Source organism: Helianthus annuus, chromosome 8 (genome assembly GCF_002127325.2).
Source record: "Helianthus annuus cultivar XRQ/B chromosome 8, HanXRQr2.0-SUNRISE, whole genome shotgun sequence".
Classification (NCBI taxonomy): domain Eukaryota; kingdom Viridiplantae; phylum Streptophyta; class Magnoliopsida; order Asterales; family Asteraceae; genus Helianthus; species Helianthus annuus.
In genome coordinates this window covers 38,915,440-38,929,460 of record NC_035440.2, presented here as the reverse complement: position 1 = coordinate 38,929,460, position 14,021 = coordinate 38,915,440, and positions in this window count along the sequence as shown.

Below are 14,021 nucleotides of genomic sequence, written 5' to 3'. Positions count from 1 at the left end.
TATTATCTCGGACAGAGATACCAGATACACATCACATTTTTGGAAAAGTTTCCAACAGTCTTTGGGCACGCGCTTAAATTTTAGTACGGCTTACCATCCTCAGACGGACGGACGGACAGAGTGAGCGTACCATCCAAACTTTGGAAGACAAGCTTCGTGCATGTGTGATTGACCTAGGTGGTAGTTGGGATAACCACCTGCCATTAATCGAGTTCTCCTATAACAATAGCTACCATACAAGCATTCAGGTTGCGCCTTTTGAGGCATTATATGGTAGGAAATGCAGAACGCCTATTTGTTGGGCAGAAGTAGGAGAAGCTCAGTTATCAGAACCGACTTAGGGAGCTTGATTTTGATACCAGGGGCTTGTTTGATGGTTTGTTATGGCCTAGGGACACTTGGAATGATCCTATAACACTTGTAGACTTGTTTGTAAGGATCTAAAGGCATCAAGAACTCCTATATAAGAACCCATTTGTTGCAAGACTTGGACACTTGCATTCAAAACCTTCACAACTTGGTTTCTGGAGGTAGCTGACTTGGGAGAAGATTCAGAAGTGTAGAAAAGATAGCAAGGACCTTAAGTAAGAGTTCTAATCCTTGTTTAGTTCTTTTAATTAGTTTTTAAACCAAAAAGTCAAACCGTCGTAATTAAGATTTGACTTCGTCATTAATCTTAATTTGTCCAGTCAAACTTCAAATTTAAAGTATCTATGAGTTGGTAATTATGTGGGCAATAAACCCTTAAAAGGGCACCCTCTGATTCCCACTCTATCTAGGTCAATTGTCGGGTCAAACTTGATCTTAAAAAGTCAACAGGAAGCTTAATTTCAAATTAATGCATAATTAGCAATGTAGAAGCTATGCAACCTGTTTTTTCATTAATATAACTTGGTAAATAATGTAAGAACATGTCTAAACATGTTCAACTCGATAATTTTCAGTTTAGGCTCGGTTCGGAACCGAAAGTCGCATAGTTTGACTTTTGCCTTGACTTTCAGTTCTGACCCGTTTGTGCATAGTTTAGAAATGCCTTAGAGCTTTAATAGGACCAAGTTACCTATAAGTATAACACTCTGAGATTATACAACTTGGTTCATTAGTTATCCGATTCATATGCATATTTCTGTTAAATGCCTAAATGTTGACTATTATGCCCTTTTCACCTTAAAATGTGATTTTTGAAAAAGTGAAAGAATAGAAACCTTCACTACTGATTTATAAACTTGTCCCTAAAATTTGACATCAGTTTGAGGTCTAGAATAGGAGTTATGCTCATTAGCGTAAATGGAAAGCTTTTTAGTAATTAAACGGCATAATTAGCATATAGCCTATCTAAACCCAATTTTTGATACCAAACTTTTTACCTACTAATGTAAGATAATATTTTGGGATTTTTGGAGATTTTTATTTATTTTTAGGCTGAGCATAACCTAGAGTTCTAAGCTTAATTCGGTAGTTGTCCGTTTTACCCCTTTTAGGCTATAAAATGAGTTTTACAAATCCTTTTGATACCAAACCTTTTTCTACTGGTCTAATATGATAAATAAAATATTTTGAGCCTTCTGGAATAATAAAAATATCAGCTTTCCTTTGAAAACCCGGAAATGGCTCCAAATCGCCTTTTTAAGCGTTTTAACGCATAGTATGTATTAAAACTATTTTTAAACATATAAGGGGGTTATGCCTACTGATATATTCAGTAAATTTTTATATTTTAACAGTAAGAAAAATTTTTAAACTCAGGTTTCCAGTTTTGACTTTTTAAGCCTATGTGAAATTACCAAAATGCCCCTAAGGTGCATAGTTTAGTTATAAATGATAAATTTCACATATAGGTAATACCCTACTGTTATAACTTATTAAACTAAGTATTTTTATTGATTATATCAGACCTGCAATTCAGGTTAATATTTAAACTCTTTTATAACCCTTAAAATGACCAAAATACCCCTATGGGGCGTAACTTGAGTTTAAATTCATTTGGGGCATAATAGAAGATATCTTACTGATGTCACAACATATTTAAGGCATAGTAACTTAGGAAACTTGTATACGACTCTTATGGTTACTCGTTACACACATTTCGCGTTCGGATCGGCTTATGTAACTAGTTTGCATATATTAGCCGAAACGGGTCAAACCATATCGTTTTTGTCTCAAAATCCAGAAGTGTTTAAGTTACCCATATTAAACAAGCATACAAGCTTGTCGGGTCAAAACCACATTCTAAACCGGTCTTCGCTTTATCATGCGTTTGAACCGTATCTTCCTTTTAAAACTAACTGGTCTAAGTCTAGGCTTAATTAAAGACCCGTTATGATTCTAATAGGTTATTAAAAACCTTCGTTCCAGATTAGGAGCCCAGTAAAAGCTACGTGCACTTGCTGTATTTGATTTATACTTTGCTCAGGTAAATACTCTTAACTTATTTTCCTAATACAGGCTTGGGATACGGTACTATAAAAGTACCGCTTGGTCGGGTGTGTGTAGTCATTTAAATCAGATTGTGATTAATGTATTTACATGACCCGTTTGATATGTATTATTTGGTGTATGGCCTTTGGGGGTTAAATGACCATGTCCCGGATATCCTTGGCATCATTCAAGAAATGGCCACGACCTAAGCAGGGGGTGTAGGCGTACACCTGACAGCTGCATTATGTAAAAACTGGTAGCCCACTTAAAGGAATTAACCTTGTGGGTATTATACCTGTGGCGTGTCAGTTAATCTAGACCGGCCCTACAAACCAGCCCTGATGGACGACAAATAAGTAAAACTGTATACATGATTATTTTTAAATAAATGTCCCAAGTTATAAAATATATTTTTGCCTAAGGGCATTCAAACTAATTTTCAAACTCTTTTCAAAATGAGTCAGTTAAGTTGTATTTACCAGTGTAAACTGACGTATTTTCCAAAAAAGGCTAAGTGCAGGTACTATACGTAATAGGCTGGCTACTCCAGGCATCAATAATCAAGTCTCGCAAGCTCTAGATGTCAAAGTCTGTTGAACAGTTTTCCTTTTTATTTGATCCGCCTGTGGATCTATTTCAACTATCTTGTGATACTTAATATTACAATTTATTCAAGTTGAAATGAATCTATCTTTTGCTTCCGTTGTGCATTTTAAATTGTGTTGTTTGACTATAATGATATCAACTACGTCACGATACTCCCCACCGGGCCCACTGGTAATACGTGGAAATATCGGGGTGTGACAATTAGTTCTAGTAATATTGAGCACACTTAAGCGCGTTGACTTAATAACTTGAAAGAACGATTATCTAATTTTAAGTTTATAAAAATGATTTTTTAATAAACTAAATACACACAAGGGGCAGAGAACCCATTGTGTATAGTATAGCTTTAGACAATTCTCAAGACGATGTTGATTTGTATAAATAGTAATGGTTAAAACTGTCAGTTTCCCGTAAGAGTTTTTAAGTTTTCTTTACACATTTTGTTTCTACTAGTACCCTAACCATTTTCATACAAGTTATATCTTGAAATCATGTTGATTTATGGTTTCAAACTATAGGTTTTAGCAAGAAATGTGTTATAACCCGAAACATGAGAAATCTGACAAATTTGAACAACAATCTCAAGCACAAAGTGAAAAAGACAAGTAGTAAATACCTGGAGATGAAGATTCTCGAAAAAATTCGGAGGAAAATGATGGTTTGAAGTGGTGGTGGACGAGGTCGGGAAGCAGAAGCATGGGAGATGCAAGTTTGGGTTCTGATTTTTGACCTAGGTCAAAACAGATTCAAACCCCACTTTTCTATTATGGAATAAACCGTATCCTCGACAACGGCGCAAAAAACTTTATGTCGTGTGAATTAGGTATATTAGTCTTAGTAATATCGAGCACACTTAAGTGCATTAACTTAATAAGTTGAAAGCACGATAATCTAGTTTTAAATTTATGAAAATGATTTTTATTTAAGCTAAATACACACAACGTACAGAGAACCTATCGTGTATAGTATAGCTTAAGATAAAAACCAAGTATTTTTTATTGAAAGTGAATTTAGGTAGAACTGAAATAAGAGAGAAAATGTAGTTTTAGTAGGCCTATAAATGAACCGAACGAACACGGACAGAGGCATGTTCAAGTTTGTTTATTTAACTTTAAACGAACACGAACATGAACGTATAATCGAACACATTTTATTGTCCGTGTTTGTTTGTTAAGAAAATAAGCATGTTCGTGTTCATTTATGTTTGTTCGTTTAAAACCTAAATGAATAGTTCACGAACATAAACAAACAAACTTAAATGAACATAACGTAACAAACACTAAACAACACAACTGAACATAATTGAACAAACATGAATGAACACAAATGAACATAATTGACTAAACATAACGAACGTAAAGTACTTTTTTATATAATGATTAACTATGATAAATTCCATTGGAAAACCCATTTTATTACTAGAAGGCCAATTAACAATTAGTTATATTTATATAAGTAGTTATAAAGTTCCTTTTATGTTTAATATTTATATAAATATAACTACTTATGTATTTAAATTGAAATGGACATAAACGAACAAACATAAATGAACGAACAAAGTGTGTGTTCATGCTCGTTCATTTAATTAAATGAACAAAAAAATGTGTTCATGTTCGTTCGTTTATTAAATAAACGAACTTCCCGCCGAACAAGTTCACGAACAGTTCATGAACGTTCAGTTCATTTACATGCCTAGTTTTTAGTGTAATTAGAGGGTAGATTTGGTGTAAGGGATGTGAATGCTCTAAGTAGATATTTTTATGGTAATTGAATTTAGGTGGAATTGATGGGTAAATGATGTGTGAAAATACTAAGTGCCTCAATTCTTTTCACGCAATCTTTACCTTGATCATGGCATTGGAAATGTATAAAATCACACAACTTCTAACAATGCATGAATTTACTCTCTATTTCAAATGAATAAGCATGTAATTAAGTATGTATGATCAATGCTCTTTTAATGCTCAAAATTCTCACATGTAAATCAATGGAATATGGTAAAGTGTGAAATCTATGCATAACTTTTGTTCTTTCTACATGCCATGACCCTCCATTATCCTATTTGATTATTTTTATTGAACTCAAAGGTTTGAATATTTCTAAAAAAATTGGGAGGATTTATGCCCTTATGATATTTAATGAAGACACGTTTTAGCGTATAAGTGAGCACTCACGCCGAGAATTCCGAGAAAAGTGTGACGGGTCCGATTATGGATTTGTACAAGCATTAATTCTTAGACAGAAAACTCGATGTATAGGTGCTCACCCTTCTGGATTGCACATGTTCTATTATTAGGACTTTTAATCCCTTGAAAATTAGTTGAAAAAGTTAAATTAGTTGAAAATTATTATATATACAAATTACTTTACTATATATACAAAAATGAAATCATTAATAGTGTTTTTTTGTCATTTAGTGTGTTTATTACTGATGTGCGTGAAGTGTGTTATAATTTGGATGTATATTTTAAGCCCTTTTTACACTTTTTAGCCAAGTTTTAAATTTATAAAACACGATATTTACTAACACTAAACACACATATGGGCAAGTGCACCCATCGTGGACGTAGTATAGTATTGGTAAGATACCGAGGTCGTCCAAGGACACAAGAGCTTTTAGTACCGGTTTATCCTCAACGTCTAATCAAATCAAAATGTTAGAAAAAGAATTTTAAACTAAGAAAATAAAACTAACTAAATGCTGAAAAATAAAATAAAAATAAAAACAGATAGACAAGATGAATCACTTGGATCCGACTCGTGTATTAGTATAACCTTTGATTATTTTCGCACTTTTGCACTTGTTTAAGAGATTATCTTAGTTATTGTAGTTGGCCCCTCTTTTGAAGGCGACTTTACCCTCAACCCAGTAGTTTGAGTCAGCAATGATACAATCCTAAAGGGTCGGATTATTGAAAAATAATGAATTAAGTTATTAATGCAAATTATGGTAGGCCCCTCTTTTGGAGGTGACGTTACCCTCGACTAAGTAGTCTGAGTCAGCAGGGATACAGTCCTAAATAGTCGGGTTATAGTATTAATAGTAGTTTACTTATGAGGGGGTCAAAGAGTTTGGATCCCCGCCATCCAATACCTTTGGGTATTGAAGGAGATCCTACTAAATTTGACCCAGGTCCCTTGCAGGACTTCTAAACGTTGAACAAGGGCAAGACCCTTACCAAACCGTTCCCTTAACCCCCGACCAGGTAGCCAGCATACCTCCATATAGACCGTGGAGATATGAATGGTGAAAATCTTTTATTTTATATAGATAGTAAAATAATGCCAAGACACCACGGACAAACGATAAGGAAAAGTCACCTTCAACATAAGAAACTAGTTATTAAAGTCATTAATTCAAAACCAAATAAAAAGTGCAAAAGATTAAAAATAAAAAGTATTATACTAAACACTTGTCTTCACCAAGTGATGTAAGAGACTTAGGCAAACATGGCCTTGATTGTCAAGAACTCTTACGATCAATCTTGGATCCCGAGACGACTCACACACTCTATGATGGACAATGGATGATGGTGTTGTGATGGTGGTGGGTGGTGGATGAAGTGTGAGAGAGGTGGTGTGCCAAGGGATGAGTTGCAATGAATCCAAGCACTCCTATTTATAGGCTGAACAGAGGCCTGGGCACGGCCCCGTGCCAGTCTGACACTATCTCTCTTCATTAATTGTAATTCGCAATTACAATTAATGCGCCTGCAGTACTTTGGGCACGCCCCCATGTTCACTGGGCACGGCCCCGTGGTGAGCAATAGAAGCTTCTACAGGTTTGTCTTTTCTGCTGCTTCTTGGGCACGGCCCCGTGCTCGCTGAGCACGGGGCGTGTTCAGTCTTCTGTCTTCTCTGTTTTGCTTGGGAGGATGCTGTTGAGGGGTCTGGCAATCCACTTTTGTTCCTTTTCTTGTATTTATGCTAGATTTAGCTGTCTTTTTGCTTCTTTTGTTAATTTGAGCTCATTTAATCCTGAAAATACAAAAGGAAGACAAAAACACACTTTTTCCAACATTAGTACTTAAAAAGGGTTAGTTTTGTGCCTCATTTGATGTAATTTATATGTTGCATTTTACACACATCAAATATCCCCACACTTGAACTTTTGCTTGCCCTCAAGCAAAACTCTTTAATATGTGGCTTACACTCACAAATGGAATGGGTAGAAGAGAAGGTTTTGGCTTGTCATAGAGTGTCGGGAATCCAAGATCTTTATTGGGTTTTATTTTTATTTATTTACAATCCTATTCGTCATGATTTATTAAAAACTTTTCATAAGGTAAATTATTTATTAAGGCATAACATACCTTTCTAAAATTCCATTTATATACAAGTTCACATACCTCACGGGAGAAATCACTCACACTCGGCCGAAGGTGTATTTTTAGTGAATCACTCGAGAGCGGCTTCGAACTTATTCCTACCATAAGCTTGCCAAGCAATCAATCCTCCTCCTTTTTAACTTTATACCTTTGTAAATATCAAGAGGACTTTTTGGGTGAAGGGTTAGGCTTGGGCTAAAGATGGGTAGTTGGGTTAGTGGTTAGTAGAAAAGGGCGAAAGTCGTAAAAAGCGTCGGTTTTCGTAAAACATTTTGTTTTTGCGACTTTTTATTTTTAATGAAGTATTTCTTCAAACAAGCTTTTGTTTGAGTTTGTTTATTTCTAACTTCATTGTAAATATAATTTTTTTTAGTCACACGAAAACCGAGCTTGTTACTAAAATAAAGGGTAAAAATAAAAAAAGGTTTTTGGTGGGTAAAAAGGGTTTTGGGTTAAGAAACGAAAAGGTTTAGGCTCAAAGGGGCTAACTAGGGGGAGTTTTTTGGTAGGTGAAAAGAAAAATAAAAATAATGGTGTTGAACGAAAAAGGGTTAGTCCTAATGCCTCCATCATTTACTTACTTGGGTTTAAGTTAGTAAGGACCGGGAATGAATTGTCGTGGCAAGTTCTAGAGTTGTAAGAACCAAGCGGCTATTCACACAAGAAACGAAAAATGAGCATTTAGCGTAAAGATGTATATTTGTATGCTTAATAAAGGCTCAAAACTCACTTTTGTGGGAATGGGTTTTTATGTGATCAAGTATATATAATCGAATTTTAACTAAGCTTGTCATGCTGTTTCATAATTTTCTTATGTTGGTTCTTTTTATCACGACGCTATCAGTTGTAAACTTGTAAAAATATAACCTCGTTAGTCTTAGAATTCCCAACTTAAACTTTAGGCAAGTAAAAAAAATGAAAATTTTTGAAAAAATTTGGGGTGATTAGCGGTTCCAATAGAGTTTTGTGTAAGGCTTGTTATTAGGACTTGCAAAATTCAAGGTTTTAGTATCCCCCCCCCCCACTTAAATTACACATTGTCCTCAATGTGTCCCAAAAATAAATTCTTAGGTTGATTGAATGTGTAACATGATGTTAAAAGCAAAAATTTATGTTACTGGCAGTCTGGACACGTCCCCGTGGGGACCGGGCACGGCCCCGTGTTCAGGTGCCAGTAACAATAATTAAAGAAAAGAAACAGAAGCCTGGACACGGGGGCGTCTTCGGTGAACATGGCCCGTGTCCAGTTACCTGAACTGGGCATTTGTCTGCAGGGTGTTCAGCACGGGGCCGTGTTGGCTGGGCACGGCCCGTGCTGAACTTACTGTAATGGAGAAATTGTTGTCGGGTGGCCTTGTTTTTGTGCATGGGGCCATGTTTCTCGTTTCCCTTGTCATCCTTGACCACCATGAGTGTGTTTTATTTATTATGACCCATTCAAACCTTAAAACCATCATTCCATTAAAACCATAGAGAGATACATAGTCTTATAATATTAAGCTAGATAAGAAAACACAAGAAGCATGAAACCATGGAGTTCTAGCCTACAAGTTATTTTAATTTGCAAAATTTCCAAGAAGCTAGTAGTCTTGGTTGGATGTGGCTTTATAGAACTCCTTCTTCCGGGTGTGGTTTCCTCACATGTCGGCGAGCCACTCCTCCACCTCCCTTGGGAGGAGAAAAGAGGGCTCGTTAGCGTTAGTTTGAGGAGTTGCGACTTCCACCGGGATCTCTTGTTGATGCTCCATGGGAGGTTCTGCTGGAATGTCATCCCACTCGGTATGGTTGTTAACTTCAAGCGCTAGGTTCCAATCCTCTTGAGGAAGGACCGGTTCCATCGGGGGTGTTACAAGAATATTTAACCTCTGGTGCAAGAGGTTAATTTCTTGGAAGCTACTCTCAAGTCCCACCGTAAGATCGTTGATACGGTCGATTAGGACCTCCTCTACTGACATCATTTCGTCGAGAGTCTCCCTTAATGCTATGACATAGTGTACAAGTGTAGCTTCAATGGAGGGCCTCCTTCCTCTTCGACTGTTTGATGAATGCACGGAAGATGTCTCGCGGTTTTCACTCGACTTCTACGAAAAATAAACTGAAAATAGTTTATTTGCTGAAACAGTAATCTGGACACGGCCCCGTGCTCATTGAGCACGGCCCCGTGTTCGTCTTTCTGCAGAGTTTTGAAACAAGGAAACTTGAAGTTTTAAGTTATTTTATGAACTTGTGGGGTCTTCTTAAACATTAGTAACTTAAAACAATGTTATACAAATTATTTTTAACAAGATTCCTTAAACAAAACTCAATGATTCTCACCACAAAGCTTGAAATTTCAAACTTTAATGGAGGTTCTTGGAGAAAGATGAAGAAGAAGGAAATGGTTAAAAGAGGAAAGGACAAGATGGTTTGTTGGAACCTTCTTTTAGAACATACTTAGGATAGTTGAGAGAAGATTCCTTTAAATCTCTGTCCCAAGATGGTCCAAATGTGCAGAATTCTTGGCTGCATTTATAGAAACCGACAGCATCCTGGACACGGCCCCGTGTCCAATGGGCACGGCCCCGTGTGCAGATAGAATTCTGACACAGTTTGTCCGTATTCTGACGTAAAGGTCAGAAGGGAATCTTTTGGTAGGCACGGGGGCGTGTTGGCTGGACACGGCCCCGTGTCGAGAGGCTAATTATGGAGTTTGTCTAATTTTTTTAAGGAACTTAATTGTATCGGGTGGTTACTTACTAGTTGGAACAACCTCAAAGTGCCTAAGATACCTTAATTGTCCTAGACTAAGGCGAGAACGCAAGAGGTTGTCGGTGAAGGTAATTCCTATTTTTATTCTAGGTAGACAAGTCCAACCCTTTCCCGGGTTCTCGTTAAAGAAGGTATATGCCGAATCGCTCAGGTCTATGTATGCACCGAACGAAGTCGATGGGGAGTCCTTCACGGCACAATCGGCACAGGGACGACTATCGTCCAAGTCTTCGCTAGAACTGAAGGTATTTTTGGGAGCAACGAGGTTGTTGGAATGCGACCCCAACATTTCTTCATGGTCGTCGTCTTGGGATGGATTAATGAAATCCTTCCTAAGCTCTTTTAACCAATTTAAAATTAGATTTTCTAGTTGAAATAACTCGTCAAGGAGCATTTCTCCTAGAATATCTGGCTGGGCGCATTCGAGGGAGAGATAGTGATTATTTTCCACTTTTGTTCCTTTTCTTGTATTTATGCTAGATTTAGCTGTCTTTTTGTTTCTTTTGTTAATTTGAGCTCATTTAATCCTGAAAATACAAAAGGAAGACAAAAACACACTTTTTCCAACATTAGTACTTAAAAGGGTTAGTTTTATGTCTCATTTGATATAATTTATATGTTGCATTTTACACACATCAATTACACTTGCACCCCTTGTGCTTTAATGATTTGTCATTTAGTCAACTTTGTTTACGACCTTGTACTTTACACCTTTGTCATTTACCGTGTTGTCATATAGTGAATTTCGTTTACACCTCCTAGACTTTACTCTTTCGTAATTTACTCGTTTTTTTTTTCTTTTTTCTGTTTTGCTTGATAGCTAGAATATATGAGAGTAGAAGAGTAGTGAAGAAGGTTGTGGTGAAAGAAAATTAAGGAGTAGGGAAGAAGTTGGTTGTGGTGAAAAAATTAAGGGTTTAAATAAATGAAATATTTATTTTTCTTAACATCCCCCCTCCCCCTCCTCCCTCTTCTAAAAGGCTAGCCCCACTCCAAGTGTAACCTTCCTCATCCATCTCTCTCGGCAAGAGTGGCAAAGCCACACCCCACCTTGCCAGCTTGCTGATCCCACTTTGTCGACACCACTCCGACCGGCCTTAAAAGCACATGTTTTTATTTATAAATATCTCTAATGTCTTTTTAGTGATGGATGAAAATGTTATGTCATGTAGTGGATACACGTGTTTTTATTAAGTGCTCAATTATATTGAAATTTGAAAAAGTAGATGGTGAAGTTACATGCAACTTTATGTGAAATTTGATAACAACTAGCCGAAGATATGTATGATTAAGAAGGTACGAATTGATATGACAATTTTTTTTCTGAAAATGAAAGAAACGTTTCTGAAAATGAAAGACACGCTGTCAAGAATTTGATACTTGAAATGGTTTACAACCAAACACAATTCATAATCATTAAGTTTTCGTTGGGCCACAATAGTACATCGTTGTTCAAGGCACTAGCGGAGAGTATGCATGACGTATATGAGTTTTTTTTTTTTTTCTTAAACGGTCAATTTCATATATAAGGTTATCACACTCTTTAACTTGGAGAACCTCGTACTGCCCTACTTTGACCATGCTATGTTATGTTAACCGGGCCCACGCTGGCTTCAAAGTTTGGCCTTTTTGGACGTTTCTCCGAGAAACCATACCATCGGCTGCCACTTGACAGTTGTTGTGCCACCACAAGAGCATAACTCTCTTGCGTAACACACGGTGGGACGAAAACCCGGCTGGGCTCAAGAATCAAACTGACAACCTCACACAAGGCCTAGTCCAAATCTTTCATTGTCTATATACACCCCAATATGACACAAGTGGGAATTAAACTTGAGTCTTCATTAGAAAACTCAAACCTCCTACCACTAGGACACAAGTGGGGGAATTGACGTATATGAGTTGGCATCATCTAGCGGCTCCCTATATATAGGGGGCTGCTAGAATGAGAACCACCTCGAGTTGTAAGAACCGCGAGAACTACAACCCACGGGTGGGCGTTCACCACGATTTTTTTTTTACAACTAGATGTGTAAATTATAAACACAGCCGTAAAAAAAAAAAATTAAACGCCGCGGCCGAGGGGGTAGTTTTTTACACCACAAGTTTGGTATTTTTAATTTTTTTTTCTTTTTTCTTTTTTTTTCACCAAACTTATGGTGTAAAAAACTACCCCCCGACCGCGGCGTTTTAAATTTTTTTTTTACGGCTGTGTTTATAATTTACACATCTAGTTGTAAAAAAAAATCGTGGTGAACGCCCACCCGTGGGGTGTAGTTCTTGCGGTTCTTACAACTCGAGGTGGTTTTTATTCTAGCGGCTCCCTATATATATATATATAGTTTCCACTATTCTCACATCTCTACATCTTATTTCTACATCCTTTTTCACTCTATCTCTCTATATATATATATATCTATGTATGTATAGAGAGATAGAGAGAAGGGGTGTGTGAATATTAACTCTCAAATATATATATTCTCAGATCCATATCAATACAAGAAATGCGACATACACGTGTTTCTTTGGGCTCTCGAAATATGTATGATTATGCAAGGTGCATGGCCACGATATTGGTTTGTTAATGACCATGGACTCACGTAAAAATGGATCGAAACACTTATTCTTTTGTATCCGATAAAAATGTATGTAAACCGAATATTTATGCAAAGAAATCATTTGAAATTTAGAACTTGGGAAATGGGTCACCTTTGGTAAGCTCAGTTTGAGCTAAAGACACCGTTGACGACGGACTAGAAATTATTTGATGGGGGTGTGTATGAGGTGTTTAACCATATTTTCAAAGGGTGCAATCGGATTTTTTTGTATAAAATATACACTAATTTTTTTTTTCAATGTGTGCGGACGTCCACTCCCCCCTCTGACCAAAGGCTAGGTCCATGAATGGACATACAAATCAAAGGTATACGATACTTCATCATCATAGCCTTACACCGTATGAGTGGACAGTGGACCCTTTTAAGAAGGAACAAGGTGAAGCTCAAAAAAGGAGGTAACGGCTGATGTGACTCGAAAATCATGTATGCTGATACGTGTAGTTGTTTGGCTGGGTGGTGTGGGATAAAATCTTAGAGGCTTTATCATGCCACTGCAACGTCACGTATGTACCACAAAAGCGAGGAGTTCTACTATTAACTTGTACGGTGTAGGATAACACCCCCTTTAAAGCCCCCTTTAACTATTTCAAAAAAGAAAAGAAAAAGGAAATTAAAATAAAAAGGATATGGATTGGTTAAGATATTAAAGGTCCCACCCACCTCTCTTTTTTTGAACGGTAAGAAACAACGTGCTAATCATCGTGACACCAGGCGCTATGGCCAAGGCCGACTACCCGACCGCCGCCAGCCCCTTGGCTCTCCCAGATGCGCGGAAACCCGACCTGCACCTGCCCGAAGGCACGACAGTGGAATAATTGGTAAAACCTCGCTTCCCATCCAACACGAACCGGGCCCCCGTATTCGCCCTTCACCTAGATGCCGCAGAAAATAATGGGGAGAGTGAGAGTCGAACCTGGGTCATAAGGAACACCAAGTTTTTCCCCAACTACTCCACCACTATCTCATTAGCCCCATCCACCTCTCTTTGGCACTCACGTATTGTCTAGCGGAGGAAAGGATAGCGCTCCCCCATGTCGCCTTTGCGGAGGTGTAAGAGGGGCCGTCCTGCATATATGGGATGGGACGGTATACCACAACCGTTTGGCCTTATCCAATCTGGTTATCATTTTTAATCTTTTTAATTAGTTTTGTTATGAAAAACTAGTAGATCAAACGATTCAAATTTTAAAACACTAAATATCTTATTCAAATTTTAAAACACTACATATCTTATACATGTTACGAGTGAGTGGGGTGTCCTCACGAGACGACGAAATACATAACACTTAAGTTGGTGATTTTA